The sequence below is a fragment of the Panthera leo genome, chromosome A1 (assembly GCF_018350215.1).
Source record: "Panthera leo isolate Ple1 chromosome A1, P.leo_Ple1_pat1.1, whole genome shotgun sequence".
Lineage (NCBI taxonomy): Eukaryota > Metazoa > Chordata > Mammalia > Carnivora > Felidae > Panthera > Panthera leo.
Genome location: NC_056679.1, coordinates 56,431,587 through 56,452,820, shown reverse-complemented (window position 1 = coordinate 56,452,820; position 21,234 = coordinate 56,431,587). Strand labels below are relative to the sequence as shown.

Genomic DNA, 21,234 nt, shown 5'->3' with positions numbered 1-21,234 from the left:
CCATGAAACTCGCTTTTATGATCATTTTCTTTTTGATCAATACTTTCCTCTCAATCACATGGATGCATTAAATCAGACAAAAATAAGAGTATATTGGCTTGCATTTAAATGCTTTATTTATTATATTATTCAGGTTATACTAGGGATTTTCAAATCTGATTGGTCATCAGAATAAATAGAAATTTTACTACAAATTAAATTGATAATATTCTACTTTAAATAACATATTAATATTAGAATAGCATAATATGTAAATATTTTTAGAATGTTGTGTTCAGGTTTATGAAGTTATATAAAAAAGCTTTCATTGAGAAATACACTAGAATTAATTTAATCAATCCAAATATATGTACATACATATATGCATTTAACTCTTTCTACCAATATTTAATTTATTTCAAAAATATTCTCTTCTGCTTTAAGCAAGGAATACTCTGCTATATTAAATGAATATTCATATGTATCTGAATTTGCTTAAATATAGAATAATGTAGAAAATTACAGAACTATATGGAGTTTGTCATTAAATAGATTTATCATTATAATTTAGCTTAAATGTAAATATTTTAGTCTTTTTAAATAATCTCTAATGATTGAGACTATCTAGGAAAGAAAACATGTAACATTAATCTTTTAGATTAAAGAGCTGTTCCCAAATTTTTCAGTGTTACTCTTTCTGGATATTAAAAATATTTTATTTTTCATTTGTGATATAATTTTTTCCTTCATATGCAGTCTTCTAGTTTGTATGGACCTGGATGAAAAAGTAGAGAGATGGGCCAATCTGGCACCAATATGGTAGCCAGTCAATCATTCAACCATCTGGGCCCAATGCAGTCCTAACTGAGTTTCTGTACCTTGAACCAAAGGGGACCAGCTCATAGATTATAATTAACAGTGGGAAGAGAAATTCTTATTTCCCATGTTGCTTCCTAGTCTGGGCTATTGGCCATGAACCTAAAGCACGGACTTCTTATTCTGCTCATTTAAAATGTGGAACTTCTAGCTTTTTTCAGATATTAATATAGTTTAGTTTAAGAAAATTATGTTCCTGTACTTTGGTTGTATTATTCAATTTTGACCTCCATAGAACATGAAATCTACTTTATATATGCAAATATGTTTTCTTCAGTTGTGAATTTCATGTTCATTTTCTTTTAAGAGGGAAATCCTTTTAGATTTTGGCAGCCACCAACCAAGACTTAATATAGTAAAGATATTCTAGAGTTGTAGCTTCATATATTCCAGAACAGGTACTAGCTGGAAAGCAACCAGGTCCACCCTTGCCATCTGTGCATATTACAATCCTCCTATGGATTTACTCCTCAATTTTCATTTTAATGTGACTTCAGCATGTGGCTTGTCCAATTTTTATATTGATCAGGATATTTACTGACAATTCCTCACACAAATCTGCTCATATTTCTTTAGTATTTAGCTTACTGGGGAAGAAAAATGACTCATTAAAAAATTATACATATGTATATAGTGAACATTTCATTGACCTTGAAATGATGAAGGCCGAGAATCTCACAGAACAGGAAACCTACTTTACATACGCAAATGTAGTTTTTAAATTGTATATTTCATGTTTATTTTAAACATGAGAGACATATGCCTACTGCTATTTGAGTTTAAGTGATCTAATGGTACCCAAATATCAGGCAAAACAATACTGACTTCTACAGGGTTAATTATTTTCTTACAGTTATTGTAAGAAATATGATGGTAATAATCAAATTAAGAATTTTCCCTTTACTTTGCATTTCTATATCAGGTTCAGTATTTTTGTAATGTTCATTTATTTTTGAAAGAGAGAGGCAGAGAGGAAGAGGTAGAGAGAGAGAGTCCCAAGCAGGCTCTGCACTGTCAGCACAGTCTGATGTGGGGCTCAAACTCACGAACCGTGAAATCATGACTTGAGCCAAAATCAAGAGTTAGATGTTTAATGGACTGAGCCACTCAGTTGCCCCTCAGATTATTTAATTAGAGCTCAATAATTATAAGCTTCCATACTTACCGAGGTCATAGAAAGGCATATGTAAATAAAAATACATTCTATTTAATAAATTATGAGAGCATACATAGTGGAGACAGTCTGCTTAGTTTTAAATCTCGTGTCAGCTACTTACTAATTCTGTGCATTAGACAAGTCTCATCACTGCCTTGATTTACCTTTCTATAAAAATGAGAATTATAATAATAAACACTCAAGGGGTTGTTACAAGAATTAAAGTAACAACACATAAGGCCATTACACTAGATGTTTATTAGTACACAGCCAGTAAATACTTATTGGTCATCGTCTTCATAAATCCCTGTAGGGGAATACTATGAGGGTGTTGAAATTTCAAAAAATAGTCTAAGATTGATAACAAATTAGACATTTCCCAAAGGAATAATGAATGGGTATGGTGCAGAAAGAGGCAAGACCAACTTTCAGAGGTGCCCTGGGGCTTGATTCTACCTTAAAAATGAGGTAACATTGCTTTGCTTTTAAAAATCCTACAGACGCCAAGATGTAATAAAACACACAAAACAAAACAAAATAAAAATGTAACTTGTCTCTTGTGGATCTTTTTAACCAACTGCCTTTTTATTCTTTGCACTGTATTTTCAGATAGAACTACTTCAGTGCTTTGATCTATGTGTCTGTTCAATCATATGTTTCCAAATATATAGCTTTATCTTTTTACCAAGTTTTAAGTATTGTAGCATGACAACAATTTGACCATTATGTTAAGAAATAAATGCTAATATCTTAGTTTACATTCAAGTAACTAAATATTCCCTTAATTAGTGCTTATATCAATCAGTAGCATTCATAGATTTTTATTGTTTCTTTTAATATTTGCTGAAGTTGAAGCTCTTCTGACATTTGCTGAATGTGCACTTTTCCTGATTTACATTTACCATGCAAAGTAAACTGAAATCACTATTTTCATGTGGGTATTCAAACAACACTATTATGTACTTTTATTTGAGATAAGCACTCTGGTTGTTTCTGGGTTATGTCTCTCCGATGACTGCAGGGAAATGAACTTGAAATTGTGCCAGTATCTTACTGGTATAATTTTTAAAAGGCAACACATTTGAGTAATAGGCACATGGCCATGAAACTAAACCTAATTAAAGTCTTGTCAGTTACAATAAGTCCTGGCTTGATCTATAAAGTCAGATAACACCAGATTTGCAAACCTGTACAATGTCAGGCAGGTGTTAAAACCTGATTCAATATTGACCGAGATTGACAAAGCGGTTTTTCATTGTCTCTAAGCGCTTATTTATTTTTTAATTATATGAAATGTCTAATATAGAAAATATGTAATAATATGTATAATTCTATGATGTAGTTTTGAAAAATGTAGATCGTTATCCTTGATGACTATTTTATAAATTGAAGCTAGAAACTAGGGATAGTGTTACAGATATTTTACTTATAAAGGAGAAGTAAAAACATAGAGAAGAGCAATGTATATTCAGTGGGGAAAATGGGCAGAACTGTTTTGTTTCTTAAAGATATAAAAATCTAGGGGCATCTAGGTGGCTCAGTTGGTTGAGCCTCCTACTCTGGATTTCAGCTCAAGTCATGATCCCAAGGTCATGGGATTGAGTCCTGCATTGGGTTCATGCTGAGTATGGATCCTGCTTAAGTCTCTCTCTCTCCCTCTCTCTCTCTCTCTCTCTGCCCCTCTCCCCCACTCACTCTCTTGCTCTCAAAAAAAAAGGGTTCGAGCCCTGCTTCCGACTCTGTGCTGACAGCTCAGAGCCTGGAGCCGGCTTTGGATTCTGTGTCTCCCTCTTTCTCTCTTTGTGTGTCAAAAAAAAAATAAACATTACAAAAATTTTTTAAATGACCTTTAACTTTTAGACAGTTAAACTTCTTCACTGTACATACATATATATATATATATATATATGTATATATGTATGTACATATATACGTATATATGCATATATATATGTATGTACATATATACGTATATATGTACATACATATATATGTACATATATATGTACATACATATATATGTACATATATACGTATATATGCATATATATATATATGTATGTACTTTTGCTGCCAGATTCCTAGAAGAAAATGAAACACTACTTAGAAATGATATCAATTTTAAGAGACAAACAATATAACTTTTTCTAGCATTTTAAGACACATTTTTAGCTGTTAATGTAAGAATGAGTAAAAACTGTTTCCAACATTTCTTACGTGCTATATTGTCATACAGAAATAGCTTCTAAAGTGTATATGTTGCTTTTCTTTGGCATCTTAATTCCTTATTACTAATATGATTTTGTTTACATGTTCTGTCTACTGTTAGTATATAAATTTGATTTTTGGGGTGCCTGGGTTAAATGTCCAACTTTGACTCAGGGCATGATCTCATGGTTTGTGAGTTCGAGCCCCATGTCAGGCTCTGTGCTGACAGCTCAGAGCCTAGAGCATGCTTAGGATTCTGTGTCTCCATCTCTTTCTGCCCCTCCCCAAGTTGTGCTCTCTCGCTCTCTCTCTCTCTCAAAAATAAACATTAAAAAAATTTTTACTTGATTTTTATGCATTAACTTTGTTCTTTGGCCTTGCTAAGGAATGCTTTATTTTTCTGATATCCATTCAGTATATTTCTTTTTTTTTTTTTTTTTTTTTTTTTAAACGTTTTATTTATTTTTGAGACAGGGAGAGACAGAGCATGAACAGGGGAGGGTCAGAGAGAGGGAGACACAGAATCGGAAACAGGCTCCAGGCTCCGAGCTGTCAGCACAGAGCCCGACGCGGGGCTCCAACTCACGGACTGTGAGATCATGACCTGAGCCGAAGTCGGCCGCTTAACCGACTGAGCCACCCAGGCGCCCCCCATTCAGTATATTTCTTGTGACATTTATTCCTATGAGTGTTACATTTACTATACATTAATTTTGGGGGGAAGATATTTTTTCCTAACAGTATTTAAAATGAGTAGAATTTTATCTGATGTATTATCCTCTTTAAACTCTTTGGATTGTATCTTTATAATCCTCTTTCAGGCTTTCTGATAAAACTTTTACACTCTTTTGGGGCGCCTGGGTGGCTCAGTCGGTTGAGCGTCTGACTTCGGCTCAGGTCATGATCTTGCGGTGTGTGAGCTCGGGCCCTGCGTCTGGCTCTGTGCTGACAGCTCGGAGCTTGGAGCCTGGAGCCTGCTTCGGATTCTGTGTCTCCCTCTTTCTTTGCCTCTCCCCCACTTGTGCTCTGTCTCTCTCTATCAAAAATAAATAAAATGTAATAAAAACAATTTAAAACTTTTAACCCTTTCTTTTTGCATTTATCTACCATCCCCGTAACAGCGAGCAGGAAAAAGTAAAAATAAAATACAATAAAATACAATACAATAAAATAAATAATAACTGAATCTTTTCCTCTTTAGGGCGGAGGAGTAAAATAAATACTTAGGGTGTTTGTTTTCTTTTGTTAAGAGAGAGAGAGAGAGAGAGAGACAGCACAAGTGGAGGAGGGTCAAAAGGAAAGAGAGGGAGATAATCTCAAGCAAGGCTCCATGCTCAGTGCAGAGCCCGAGGTGGGGCTCTATCCTACGACCCTGAGATCATGACCTGAGCCGAAAGAGTCAGACACACTCAGCTGACTATGTCACTCTGGAGCCCCTATGGGCATTTTTAATATAAATTCTTTGTGGACCAGAGTAGAATAGAATTCAAATTTATTCTGCACGGTTTTTCATCACCTGTGTCTCCCACTAAAAAAGTGAAACTTAAAATAATATGAACTATTAGTAATTCACTTTTGTGTCCCTAAGCATCTAATGTATTCCTATGTAATTAGCCTTTCTCCTATGTTCATACAACATATACATAACAGGAAGGCAATCTGGTACCATGCTGTTCATATCTTTTTACTATTTTTTATTACTATTTTCTCCTTCAGCTATACTGGTCTATTGAAAATTGTCACTTATTCATTTGCAGACATCTATCTTTCAATAACAGAAAAAAAATTTACATGGCAAAATTCATTTTGATCATAGTTTCACTATTTTGAAAATTTTAGCAGTTTTTTTATTCCTGTGGTTTGCAGTTCCTTTTGAGTTTGGTCATATTGTTTAAGAAAGGCTTATTCCTCTACCTGCACTTTGCAACTTTTGCTTTAATCCTGAGGTATAAATAGTGGGAAAATGTAACAAAAACCATAACAGTTAGCTACTTTATGGTGGCAATATCTAAGTTTTTACAAAAGGCACTGAGATCTTGTATATTTTGAAATTCTTTTTTTACCCCCAGATCATTCTCTTATACTTTTGGTTCTGGAATTAAAATTGTACCAGTTTCTCTTATAATCAGGGACTGCATACCTACAAGATCAAAGGACATTTGTGTGCAAGCCATGCTGGGCACACCAGAAAGGAAAAGACAGATCAACACACTTCATTCTTGGCTCATCAAGATAAAGATTAAATTTATACTGTATAGAACTAGAGAACTCCTTGGTGTTAGAGAGGAAAACACAGAATAAACTCTGAGCTCTTACTACAAAGCAGAAATGACACAGTCAATAATTGGGCATATTGCAAATAAACTTTAGAAGAGGAAAATGGCCGGGAGTTATTGTTACACATCTGGCAACAGAGAGAATGGGGAAAATATATCAAAGATACACTGAAGAAATGCAATAATTGTAGAGTTCTGATGCTGGATGATATTGTAAGAAAACATGTCTGACTAATTAACACATAAGCTTAAAATATATGTTGCACATAAAACAAATCTCTTTATCTTAAAGGGTAATCCTTGACTTAAACTTTTATTTTCAGTTAAGTATTCTTTTGCATTTATATGTTTTATAAGTTTGTACATAACTTGCACATTCACTTGGGTTTCATATTTCTATAAGAGCTATAAATGTAGGCAACTTATGGCAGAACTTTTCTATTCATGTAACAACATCATTCAAAAATTGTGTCAATAATGGGAGATCAACAGAACTTCTCTTTAAAAGATGTCCATAAATAAGAAGGAATGGAATGATTGCATAGAAACAATCATCAATACATAAAACTGATGACTAAGAATTAGGACAGCATAATAAAAAATGTTATGACTTCAAATTTAACAGCATGCAAATTTTAAATAATATTTTACTAAACAAAAAAAAGTTCACATTTAATACTTTATCTTCAGGAGAAATATGTACATATTTCATTACATACATAAATGTATAATGATGTATTTCAAAGCCTCTCTTATATTTAGTGTGACTAAAGATGGGCTAATTTTATCCAGGTTCTTAGCCAAAATCTTATAATGTAATCTTGTAATCTTTGCTCATTACAAAATATTGTGAAGCCTTAATCTTAAAATAATGTATATACACATATTTTTACACATTAGATTACTGTAATGACTCAAAACTGGTAAGAAAATATTAAAGAAGATGTAAGAAGGAAAATACGTTTGAGACAATATGTTTACGATTTTCCATTTGGCTGATTCACTTTCTTTAAAATGGATGGTTTTCTATTATTATTTGAATTGATCTCAAAAAAAATTTACTCATAGGATGTGTCTAATATATTTTGAATAACTGGCCAGATGACGGAGTTGAAAGATTTTATAAGGTTTTTACATTAAACTTTACAGCAGAGAGGAAACATTTTCATTAATGCATCTGTATGCGCGCTTGCCACTTGAAAACATCCCAAGATGAGGCTTCAGTACTGCTTGAAATTTGCACACTTCTCTGAGAGGAGTAATACAATGCCTAGAGGAATGACCTATTAGGTGATGAAATAGGTCAAGCCATTATTCATACTACTTAAATATGAGTAGTTCAAGAAAAAAAAATCCCAATATTTTTATTCCAGATAAGGTGAAGTAATATATACTGAACTTATTTTTTTATTAATTTCAGTTTGTTTTATAGAAAATAAATTTTGTGGATTTCTATCATTATAGAAATAAAAGACTTCAAATTATTATAAAAATATAGATACTAAATGTTAAAAAAAAGTCGTCACTAATTGTTAGGGACTTTTTAATTCCTCCTTTTAGTGATTTTACAAGATCATTTTGTAAAAATCACAAAAAATATGTACATATTCTGCTTTATTTTACCACAGTACTCAAACTAAAACTACTTAAATGAGTTTTTAGCACATTGTTTTACGTGATCTTGCGTAAGGATAATATATAGTACTATAAAAATAGTTCTTCATTTTTATCCTTCTAACTAGCTCTAAAATGTGTAAAGTGTCATAGTAAGAATTAAATGGGAAGGAGCATAGATTCTAAAATTAAAGGACGTGATATTACTTTCATATGGCTGGCTCTGATTTTGATGCCGGTCATGGGCCAGAGAACCAACCAGTTGAAAAAAGTATCAGAGAAACAAATTCTCAACTTTTGATTGAGACTATCAAGAATACCACTATAGATTTATAGTTGGAGTCATGTTTGTAGGAGTGTGACATAAAAAGGAACATTTTTACTATGAGGACAAAGATACTTCTCATATTGGTCTCTTAAAAACATACTCTTGGGGCGCCTGGGTGGCTCAGTAGGTTAAGTATCCGACTTCGTCTCTGTCCATGATCTTCCAGTTCCTGAGTTCAAGATCCGCGCTGGGCTCTGTGCTCACAGCTCAGAGCCTGGAGCCTGCTTCAGATCCTGTGTCTCCCCCTCTCTCTCTGCCCCTTCCCTGCTCGTGCTTTTTCTCTCAAAAATGAATAAATGTTAAAAATATTTTTTTTACTTAAAAAACGTTCTCTTGACTTTTCTTTTCTTTTTTTTTTTTTACTTCTCATTTAGTTGTCCACTATTCAAATGCTATTGTTAACTCTGTTTTTGAAAGCACCAAATATCGATTATGTTAATTCAAGCCATCATTGTTACATGCTTCTATGAGTATAATACACCTTTCTCTATATTTCTAAGAATTTTGTGCTTTACTCATAACTTATTTTAGGCAATGTGTTTAATAATGCTAATGAAAGACATGGGTCACATTGGGAAGCCAGTGGGACCTAATGATTTCCTCAGAAATCTGAATTTAAAATTTCCTACTTAGGTTTTCTTTTGATGGCTATTTCTACATCAAATTTTAATAAGGATGGAACTAGCATAGTTAAGCTTTTCATGTGGAATTATTTTACTGATTTTAAAAATGTCAGTTAAAGATTTATAAAATAAGAATTATAGAAGCGTCTCTAAAATTTGAACATAAAGATTATAATTTTTTAAGATTTTTTTTATATTTCTTTGTTTTGCTGTAAATGATTCAAGTTATAGCTGGGGCTTTGAAGTTTGAATTATCACTGACACATTTTGGAATATGTATATATCCCTAGACTCTAAAATGAAAATTGAATTTACTAATGGATGCAGTACTCAATAGTTCTTGAAATAAATTTGAAAGTCCCATGAATGTGGCCTCATTTCTAGTGCTACATTTGAATGAAGGCTTTAAAGACAAAGTTTTATTATGAGCATTGTCTTTATTTCTTTGTTCATAGTGATTTGGCTAGAGAAAGTGGGACAGACTTTTTCTCTCATCATGTCTAAAGAAAAAAGTGCAGAAGGATCTGTCCTCACATGTGAATTTATAGGAATGTTCTCTCAGAATTTTCCACAACCCTGAATCAAATAAGTCAGCAAACTCAAGTTTTCAATTATTACCATGGGTGAATTTCCTTGCAAGAATTGAGTCCTATGCTAGTTTGACTATACAAATCAATTCTGACAGTATAATAGTATTATGTTGCTGAACACTTTTAAGTTCTTATTGTAGTGATGTGAAGGAAAATTGTTCAGATATTTTATTCTTTTCATAAAGTAAATTGATGATACAAGGGCTCCCCCCCCCCCCCGCCTTGCCTAGGGAAATTCCACTGGCAATATTTAACCCTGATGTATTATTAATTTATCAAGATCCATCTCCTTTTCTTAAAAAAATTAAAAAAATTAATCAGTAGATAACAATTGCCCACTAGCCATGATCTTTGTAGCATTTCTCTGTGTTTTTGGAGCTCTTCCTAGATTATTAAACCCAGGAAAATTGGCTGTTTCTCAGATGTAGGTCACAACAGTGCTATGAAATCATCCCAAGATTTGTGATCTCACTAGCATCACAATGGGTTCAAAAGGGAATACTGAGTCCACTCAGTAGTCTCCTATAACATACCTTAGTTTTAGAAATAATAAGACGTAACAGCAACAAAATGGTCTTAAATCATGATTTAATACCCTATATATAATACAAAGAACAAAAAAAATCACCAAGTCTTCTACATCTAAAAGTCCTTTTCACCTTTTAATACTGTTTGTAAAATTCTTGATGACAAATGGCTATATATTTGATGTTTTCATTTTTTGATGGCACGGCTATCAGAACAAAAATAATTCTCTTAAACACATAACATTTTTGCAAATACATAGTTTGCCCTGGCATCTACAAGCAAAATATTTAAACTGAGGCAAAATACTGCAGTCATTTCAATGGAGCATACTATACTGCGTGTTGCTGAAATCTCTCCCTAAATCTTGCTGATAGAAGACTCGAATGATATGAATATGAGATCTCTTTTCAGGTACTTGGACTTTTATGATGTATGTTTTCTGTACAAAATATTATTAGCTGTGGTTTGTTAACTTTTTCTCAACACATGAAATGTTGTCTAGAAATAAACCTTCTTAGTAATGATATATATTGAAATGATATCAAAATTAATGAAGTAAGATAAGAATAGATGATAGCAGTATCTTAAAAGGAATAGACATTTAGTAAAATTTATTTGGGAACTGAAATTGCTTATTAGCCTAGTTATTTAACTAAACTTAGCAAAGCAACCCAACACAATCATGCAAAAATCAATGCTATAATTGTGAATTTGGGATATTGTCATTCTGTGATTTTCCCTCCTATGACTATTTCTACCTAAGTGCAGATGTGAGTAAGTAAAAAAAATATATATAATTAGCCTCCATGATTTCAACAGTAATTGATAGTTTGTCATTTGGAGGTCTGTGTTCTTGAATGAAAAAAAAGAAGGAAGAAAAAAAGAAAAGAAAGAAAGAGAGAAAGAGAGAGATACAGAGAGAGAGAAAATATTTGTTAATACTTTGAATCTGCTATGACACAGATCCACTCTTTCTTGTCTAGGTTTAGTTAACAGCCTAAATATCACTGAAGGCACAAACACTTCTACAAAAAATGATCTTTATGTATAGAGAGGAAATGAGAAGAATCTTAGACAAACATAAATGTAAGTTGCTAGGTGTCTTAACCCTTAGTTACATTGTTTTAGCATTGGTATCTAAAGAAATTCATTGTTTTCTATTACTAAAATTACATATATGCATGTATTTAAAGATATATATATATGTTTAATAAGAAAATATGTAATACTTTTCATGAATAATTTTTATTTTAATGCATATGACTAAGTTAGAAATCCTTTCTGCTTGAAACTTTTAATTTTTTTTAATGTTAATTTATTTTTGAGAGAGAGAGACAGAGTGCAAGTGGGGAGGGGCAGAGAGAGAGGGAGACACAGAATCCCAAGCAGTGTCCAGACTCCAAGCTGTCAGCACAGACCCCCATGCAGGGCTTGAACCCACAAACTGTGAGATCATGACGTGAGCTGAAGTTGGATACTTAACCAACTGACCCACACAGGTGACCACTGCTTGTATACTTGAATATAAATAAATGTAAACAAAGGAGACTAATCAAGAAGTTGTGGTAGTGATGCCATAGTTTTAACTATTTAGATCATTAATGACTTTCTACTACTGATGATTGGTTGAAAAGTAGGAAAATGCATAGAACTAAAACTAAACCTTTCATTTTTGGGACAGAGAGAGACAGAGCATGAACAGGGGAGGGGCAGAGAGAGAGGGAGACACAGAATCAGAAACAGGCTCCAGGCTCCGAGCCATCAGCCCAGAGCCTGACGCGGGGCTCGAACTCGCGGACCACGAGATCGTGACCTGGCTGAAGTCGGACGCTTAACCGACTGCGCCACCCAGGCGCCCCTAAAACTAAACCTTTCAATTTCACTTTAAGTTTCTTTTACATCCAGTTACTCAAGTAATAGCAGACATTTCAGAATTTTCCATGTCCTTTGAGTTACAGATTGCTTCAGTTTTTGTAATATCTCACAAAGTTGTAATTTTCATGATGCAACATACATGGGTTTATGTATATGAAAAAAGAAATAAGGAAATAGGGAGTAACATCTTTTTAAATACTTAATATTTTGAAAAAAGTATTTTGAATTCATTGCTCTTTTACTGTTAAAGCATATATGGCTCTCTTCATGAAACATCATGATCATTGAGATCTTTCAAAAATAACTCCAAATTATATATTTAATTACTTCATGCATTGCTTATTATTTTAGTGAGCTTTAACACAGCTAACTCTGAAGTAAAAAAGAAATTTGGTTTAATACCTGGAGTAGTATAGCCAGATGACACACATACAAGGAAGATCCCCCTTAACAGATTTAAAATTTGCCTTGGTAGCTTGTTTTCGGATTGAGGAAGGAATCTTCATATATGAGGTTTATGTTGGTAGCAGTGCTATATTTGATTAAATGTGAAATCCTAATATTCATATTGGGCTACATTTATATTTGACTAGATGTCCAAATATTGCTTTTCATGTCTTGCTATTATTTATGCTATCATTTTTATGATATTCAATGAACTGATCAACATGGAGGGAGACATTACTTAGTGAATGACTAAATATGTAAGAAAAGCATGGGGTACAAGTAGCAAAAACAAACAAACAAACAAACAAAAACAGATTTTATCCAAAAGGCTTACTTTTCTCACCTGACAAGAAGATGACATTAGATAATTGCTAACATTAGGTGAGGGATCGGAAAATTGTGGCTCTGTGGGTCTCCTGGTTTTCTCCTTATGGTCACAAAACAGCTATGTGGATGTAGCAACTTTAAGTATTACATATTTATTCCACATTTAACATACAGAGGGGGTCTTGGTGACAGTGGAAGTACTTTGTGTGATGTTCCATACTCTTTTCAGGAAGTAAAAGGTTTCTCAAGAACTTCTAATCAATATCTGCCTGTATTTTATTGGCAAGAACTGCATCAAAGTCACACTCCTACAGTATGGTCTGGCCTTTCTAAGACCAAAGGAACTCTTCACAATACCTCAATAAAATCTCAGCCCTAATATCACTGAATAAGGAAAACAATTCTGTGGCTGGACAGAGATACTCTCTGTGCTGATGTGTATGTGTATGGAGGTGTGGGGGTTGGGGAAGTGAGGGTGTGGGAGTGGGTGCACATACACCTTTATTAATCATTTTAGGAATTTTGAGATTTTATTAAGTTAATGAGTTCTCCAGTAAGTCTTTAACTTAGTTTTTAATGCATAAAGTTTATGACATATATTATTGGCTCTTGACTTCATAGGTCACAGATTGGACCCAAAGAAATAAAAAAGCATAAAGCCCAGAGAAGTGGCAAGAATGTGCTAAATTTAAGAATGAAGTGGGGCGCGTGGGTGGCTCAGTCGGTTGAGCGTCCGACTTCGGCTCGGGTCACGATCTCACGGTCCGTGGGTTCGAGCCCCGCGTCAAGCTCTGTGCTGCCAGCTCGGAGCCTGGAGCCTGCTTCTGATTCTGTGTCTCCCTCTCTCTCTGACCGTCCCCCACTCATGCTCTGTCTCTCTCTGCCTCAGAAATGAATAAACATTAAAAAAAAAATTTAAAAAAAAAAGAATGAAGTGACAACATAGATAAATGTAGATTATAGGAGCAATCACTTATTTTTTGCTCCATGAAACAGTAAAATCTATTTTACTAGGTGGTCACATTAGGAAATTACCTATAATTCGTTATTCATGTGCACTTTGGAAGGAACTTTTGTTACTTTCGCCATTTTAATGCAATTGGATTAATTTGACTATAGAAATTTTGCTTGTGAAATATCACTTAATTTCATAATTTTACTGCTCCATCCTAAATAGGTGTATGTCTAATAAATTATTCATCCTTCCATATAGAGAGAAGAGAAATCAAAAATTAAACTCTTTGTAAATAAGTGTTTTTCTATTGTCTTGAATGTTTTTCTCTCTAACTCTAAAACTTACATGGATGTAAACATTAGTAGACTCTGCATAGATGTTTTAAAGATTCTTTAAATTATTAAAATATAATTTCCCAAATGATATTTTTTCTTTAGTCTACAGATAATCTCAGATCTGTGGAGGCAGAAGAGACTGTTCTGAAGAGATGAAAGGCTGCATTTATAAAATGCTTTATTTTAAAGTCAAATACAAATTTGAAATGTGAATACCAATACTACTTATGACAGTCTGGTGAATTGAATTTATTGATTTCTTTATATGCTGGTCCTTTTTTTTTTTTATCTAGAATATAATAACCACCTTGTACTTACATTCTACTTTTAGTGTGACAATTGAGACTTGATCTAAGCACTTAGCATACAGTAATTGCTAAATCTGTTTCCTTCATCATAATTTTGAAGTCCTTAAGATAAAATGAATTTAGTTGACATAAGCTTTGTAGAAGTGGAGGGGCACCACTCGTAAGTGTGCTTTTTGCTCAGATTTCTTTCCTTTTTAGAGCTCTATTCTTGACATTCATCTTTTCATGCTATATATATTATTAGGCAAAACCTCTTCCCTCCTTCTATGCATCCATTCCTATCCAAATGAATTGGGATAGAAGATTTCGAAAGCTACATGTATATGAACATTGTATTTCAATTATATAGAGTTTAAAGAGGTCTAATCCTCTCTTTCCTATGAGATAATTTTAATATCGCTATTTATGCTTATTATCTTGAATGCAAACACATGTTTTCTATAGTAAATATCAGAGTTTATTTTATAATAATAATACATTGGTTTCCCTTTTCCTTAATTATTCCCTCATCTGAAGTGAAGCAATGACATCAGAAGTCACCCTATGTCCTAATGTAATATAGAAAAGGAATCACAATTATACAATGATGGGGGCTTATGTATACATTTTCCCTCCTGTCCCGAGAAAGGAAGAGAAACAAAATCTTCTTAAGGTAATTGTTCTCCTGGGGTAGAAAAGGGAAGAACCCTGGGTTCTTTATATAAATAAATGTCTCCATGGGGAAAGTTTACCACCAGCTTTTTTAGCTCCTTTGAAATATACACCTAATTGATAAATATATATATATATATATATATATATATATATATATATATATATATATATAATATAGCCTAAATATATATACCTATATTACCTAGAGTGAGGCAAACTCTTCTGAAGGTCTCTTAATATCTAATCATTCATTAACATTTTAGGTATGTCCTTTGACTCAAGTCTCCTATTTCTCAGAAAGCTCTGACCTTGCAAAAATATTAAATCCTTTTCTCTACTCCCCAAAACTCTACTCTTTCCCAAATTGGACCAGCTTGTCACTCTTACCCAATTGTGTTTACTTAGAAAAAGGCATCCACACACTAATGAGTAAACAAGTATACATTAAGAAGAACAACCTGGACACCAGAATCACAGATGGTCAAAATTCTTGAAAGTATTAAAAGAAAGCAAAGAAATAAAACATTGTAGCGTCAAACCATCCATAATCCTACAAATACTAAAACAGCAAAAATATTTTCTAGTATATACAATTCTTCTACATCTTCTAAAAAATATAAGAATTCTTGTTAGTCTTGTGTTTTCCAAAATAAAGCAAGAAAACAAAAAACAGAAAATGGTACCTGCTCTTTCACATGATAGGTCTATTCCATTATTCTAATCTGTTCCAATCTATACAGGCAACATTGCTTTCCATTATATGATGAGTTTCATCACTTTTTTTTTCTTCTTAAGTTACCAAAAGGAAAGATGAGTCATCATGTTCTAAACGAGAATTCAGCAAAATAAGGCACTGTGGTGGAAATATGATTAGCTGTGAAAGCAACAACATGAAAAAAGGAGACAGAAGCCAAAGAGAGAAGAGAGAATATTAAGTAACTCTATCAAGTAATATTTTGATACTAATTTGTATGTAATGGCCCTTAATTGATGATGTATATAACCTGCATTCCAATGATAGAGATCTCAGAAAGTGATATTCAAGAAATGTAAGAAAGATTACATAGCACAGAAAGTTCCCCAAATCAACCCTGCCCCCTTTCAGTTCCAAATGTTGTTTTAAATTCTGAAAATTTCTCTACTTCCAACTAGGGAGCAAAGCAAACTCAAATGTTTAGTAATCTCTTCCCACTTTGTGGGAATATTGAAAACAACTGCTGAGGAGTAATGGATTAAATTTGGGACTGGGAAAATGAGATGCTTCATTCTGTTTGCTATATGAATGGATCAGTGTATTTTGTGTTCTTATGGATAGCATTACATCCAACAATTAGGTGGAGTAAAGAGGTATTCAGGCACCTAGGAAGTGAGGGCAAAGTGCAATTATTCTAAAGAAGGACACCTACCAACTAAGCTGTGGTTTCCTTTCCCCACTCAGTATATCTAGAAAAATATTATGTCTAAAATATGAAACATAGCAAAAAGTAGCTCTTAATAAAAGCTAAGTGATTAAAGTAGTTGGGTATTTAAGAAATGTTCCCACCAGGGTGCCTGGGTGGCGCAGTCTGTTAGGCGTCCGACTTCGGCTCAGGTCATGTTCTCACGGTTCGTGGGTTTGAGCCCCACCTCAGGCTCTGTGCTGACAGTTCAGAGCCTGGAGCCTGCTTCTGATTCTGTGTCTCCCTCTCTCTGGCCCTCCCCCGCTCATTCTCTGTCTTCTTCTCTCTCTCAAAAATAAATAAACATTAAAAAAGAAAGAAATGTTCCCACCATATCAGCAAATTGGAGGTCTGGAAAAAGCTGTTTAATATGAGTGAAATGAAAAGAAATTCTATGCAAATAGATTATAAGAAAAAGGAGATGATCAGGAAAAGGAAGAAGAAGAAAAATACGCAATTTTGGATGCAAATAACATAAAGAATCAGAAAGAAAGTTCTCTCAAATTCTTTAAATTATAGGGCAAGTTGGTAACAATGTGAAATCAAAGCTACAAGTTCAAGATGAGAAAACAACAGAATGAGATAAAAATGAACATTAGGGGGCGCCTGGGTGGCTCAGTCGGTTAAGCGTCCGACTTCAGCTCAGGTCACGATCTCTTGGTCCGTGAGTTCGAGCCCCGCGTCAGGCTCTGGGCTGATGGCTCAGAGCCTGAAGCCTGCTTCCGATCTGTGTCTCCCTCTCTCTCTGCCCCTCCCCTGTTCATGCTCTCTCTCTGTCTCAAAAATAAATAAAACGTGAAAAAAAATTTTTTTAAATAATAAAAAAAAAATGAACATTAGGGGCGCCTGGGTGGCTCAGTCAGTTGAGCGGCCGAACTTCGGCTCAGGTCATGATCTCACAGTCCATGAGTTCGAGCCCCGCGTTGGGCTCTGTGCTGACAGCTCAGAGCCTGGAGCCTGTTTCAGATTCTGTGTCTCCCTCTCTCTGACCCTCCCCCGTTCATGCTCTGTCTCTCTCTGTCTCAAAAATAAATAAACGTTAAAAAAAATTAAAAAAATGAAAAAATGAACATTAAAACAAAACAAACTACATTGAGAAACAAAGTGCCATGCTAGGATTAAGAAAATAAGTAGAAAGAACAAAGCACTGAAAATATATGGATGGAAATAACATTACTGATGTAAAGAAATAAGCTGAGGGGCGCCTGAGTGGCTCTGCCCATTGGGTGGCCGACTTAGTCTAAGGTCATGATCTTACCATTAGGGAGTTCAAGCCCCACGTGGGGCTCTGTGCTGACAGCTCAGAACCAGAAGTCTGCTTCAGATTGTGTGTCTCTCTGTTTCTCTGCCCCTCCCCTTCCCGTGCTCTGTCTTTCCCTCTCTTTCAAAATAAACATTAAAAAAATTAAAAAAATAAAAGAAAGAAGCTGAGATAACTTTAGTGAATGCAGTAAAAAAGATAAAGCAATCAGAGAAAAGCTAATAGTTATGAGGAGCAAAGAGGATCCAAAATAAGGATTATCACTGGTAACTCTGAAGTACAGATCTCAACACATACTTCAGACAAATTATCAATTAAACTTTTACCTGAAGAGCACAGAAAATTCTAAGAGTTTATGTTAAATAATCCTAAAGACAATGGCATATTCTCTGTTAAATTATTTAACTTCAGAGATTGAGACATACTTCTTAATCCATCAAGGTATAATAAGTAAATCAAATACAAGGAGGAAATATTAGACTGATTTCAAAATTGGTCATTGGCAGAAGATAATAAAAAATGCCCACAAAGCTCTGAGGAAGGTCTCTGATCCAAGAGAGTTGTATGTAACCAAAATGACATTGAAGTATAAAGGCCATAAACCCTAATGTTAAGTGTGAAAAAATTCATGAATTCTTGTTTAAAGATATATTGGTAACACGATCCTGTTGATTAAACATTGAATCAAAATAAATAATTTAGAAATAAGTCGTGGTAAATGAAATGATAATAAGAAGTCACTCCATTTAATTCTCGAACTAAAGCTAAAACACACTGCTTGAATTGGTGTTACAGAAAGGATGTTAGGTGATGTACGCTGGCATATAAAAGTATAGCAAATAGTAATTGGAAAGGGATATTGAGAGAGTTAATACCTTTGTCTTTCATGGAAAGAAGTCAAATGATAGTCTAAATTTTAAAAAATTATTTAAAATAAACATGATTCTGGACTCTTGTTCTATATGGTCAGTTTCTTAATCTTAGAAGAATCTTTAAACATCTATATTTGTTACCACACTTCAGAAAAATTATTTGAATTATTCTTAACAGTTTTAATTCCTTGACATTTTGGGTTTTAGCTAAATATGTAAATTCTGTTAAGTGAAAAATAAGAAAATATTTAAGTTTAATTAATTGAAAGGGAAATATTTTATTTTTTTTTAAAATTTTTTTTTACCTTTATTTATTTTTGAGAGTCAGAGAGAGACAGAGCACAAGTTGGGGGAGGGCCAGAGAGAGAAGAGGACACAGAATCCAAAGCAGGCTCCAGGCTCTGAGCCATCAGCACAGAGCCTGATGCAGGGCTTGAACTCACAAACCGTGAGATCAGAACCTGAGCTGAAGTCGGACACTTAACAGACTGAGCCATCCAGATGGCTTTCCCTTTCCCCAGAAAGGGAAATATTTTAAATGGAAAGTTAAGTAATGCATGCATTGATGAACAAATTGTTCATGTGTTTATCATATATGCTTTCACTAATTTCCTCTTATGTGTCCTTCAGACATATTTATAATTTCAATTATTATAACATTAAAACATAAACTTCCTTTCACTATTCTATTCTGCTCTTAATGGAATAAGTAATTTGAATAATTATATATGTATAATTATAATCATGTATATTATATAACTATATAATATATAGTTATATATTTCTATCATTTATAATTGATTTGTATTATTTCAAGTTGCATTATTTGTGTTTATTTTCTAAGAGAAGCACAATTATTATTTTATTTTACTTTTTATTTTACTTCCTATGATTTGCTATTAAATCTATCCTCGGGGCGCCTGGGTGGCTCAGTCGGTTAAGTGTCTGAATTCAGCTCAGGTCATGATCTTACACTCCATGAGATCAAGCCCCGCGTTGGGTTCTGTGCTGACAGCTCAGAGCCTGGAGCCCGCTTCGGATTCTGTGTCTCCCCCTCTCTCTGCCCCTCCCCTGCTCATGCTCTGCCTCTCTCTGTTTCAAAAATAAATAATAAAAAAAAAATTAAAAAAATCTATCCTCTACTTATCATTGAAATACATTAGTAAATTTCTCTAAAGAACTTCACATTTTCATATTTAGTCTTTAGAAGTGTAAGATTTGGAAACATATTATTTTATTTCATCAATAAATACTTGAACACTATTATATGGCAAGCATTGGGAGATCAAGGATAAGAAAGCATGACATGTCCTTAAGTTGCAAATGTCTAAATGGTGGCGCATACAACCATAAAAGAAAAATCACAATGTAGTATGAAAGCTAAGAACATGTGTGGAATGGTGATCAAATAGAGGATGCAGTAATTAATCTGATGAGAAAGGTTAAAGAAATCTTCCCTAACTAGTTTATCCTTGATTTGCCTTATGAAGACAAGAAAGGAAAGAAGATCCAAATTAGTAGAAAGATATGGAAAACATGGCTATTATCATGGAAATGGACCTAATTCAGAATTATGAGAGGTGAGTGGTAGAAAGGGGACACTTAGGCAAGGCCAAATGATAAAGCTTCTGGCATAATATGACAAAGAGTTCAGTGTTTCCCAGATAGGCTCTGATGAGCAAAAGTTGTATTTAGCCAAGGTAATGACATGGGCAAACTGGATTTTAGAACTCTCAGTGGAGAGTGCCTTCAAGAAGAGAAGAAATGAGAGGAATGTGGGAGGCTGCTCCAATAATCTAAGTGAATTACAATCAGAGTCTGGATTAATGATGTAACAACGAAGGAAAAAATTCATCGTATCAGCACTCAAGAATACGGAATTCAACTATGCTAATTGGTGTAGGGGGGTGAAAGCAACGAATAAACACAAGAAGTTTTGTGATCTATGGGTGGAAGGATTATTAAATACAGAATTTACAGAGTTTGAAAAACCAATGAGACAAAAGAACAACAAATAAGTAGTTGACTTAAGACCACTTAGTACGGGTATAAAGCTTGAATCCCTAAGGAGATATTAGGTAATTATGTATGTAGTAACATGAAAAAGAGCCACATATGTAGTAACAAGAAAAAAAAATATGAGAAGAAAAGGTAAGCAGGAATTAACAATTTACACTATAGAATTTTATGGGACAGAAAACAGAAATACAACCCCTGGCAAAGTTTGCGTAGCATTTGTCATTAATACTGGAGAAAAAGCTGACAATGTTTTTTGAGGTAAGAACTGGGAACAGTTATAAGGAAGTAAAAATCGATAGTCTTAAGTATTATAGCAAATTCAAGTAAGATAATAGTAGTATATCAAGTGATATATATCCTCACTTGATCAAAGCAGTTCACTCAGGATCTTTAGCAGAGAAAATGTTCCGAGTTCTGGGACAGGTATTCGTATGATTTGAGTAGTGAATGTTGCATTGAAAAGGAGACACAGCTTGCATAGAATATTTAGGAGACTGATTCTAAAGGAAAAGGAAAAGAAATTTTTGTAGATAAAGGATGATATAGTGTGTATCTGTGTGTGTG

The 21,234-nt window shown here is 33.8% G+C and overlaps 1 long non-coding RNA gene across 1 annotated transcript; it reads left to right on the top strand.

The window, feature by feature from the left end:
* The first annotated feature begins 10,200 nt into the window (after positions 1-10,200).
* On the top strand, positions 10,201-14,280 carry LOC122199337. The gene is made up of 3 exons (XR_006193470.1): positions 10,201-10,589; positions 11,162-11,264; positions 14,220-14,280. It is a non-coding gene; the product is annotated as an uncharacterized LOC122199337 (long non-coding RNA).
* The last annotated feature ends 6,954 nt before the right edge of the window (positions 14,281-21,234 follow it).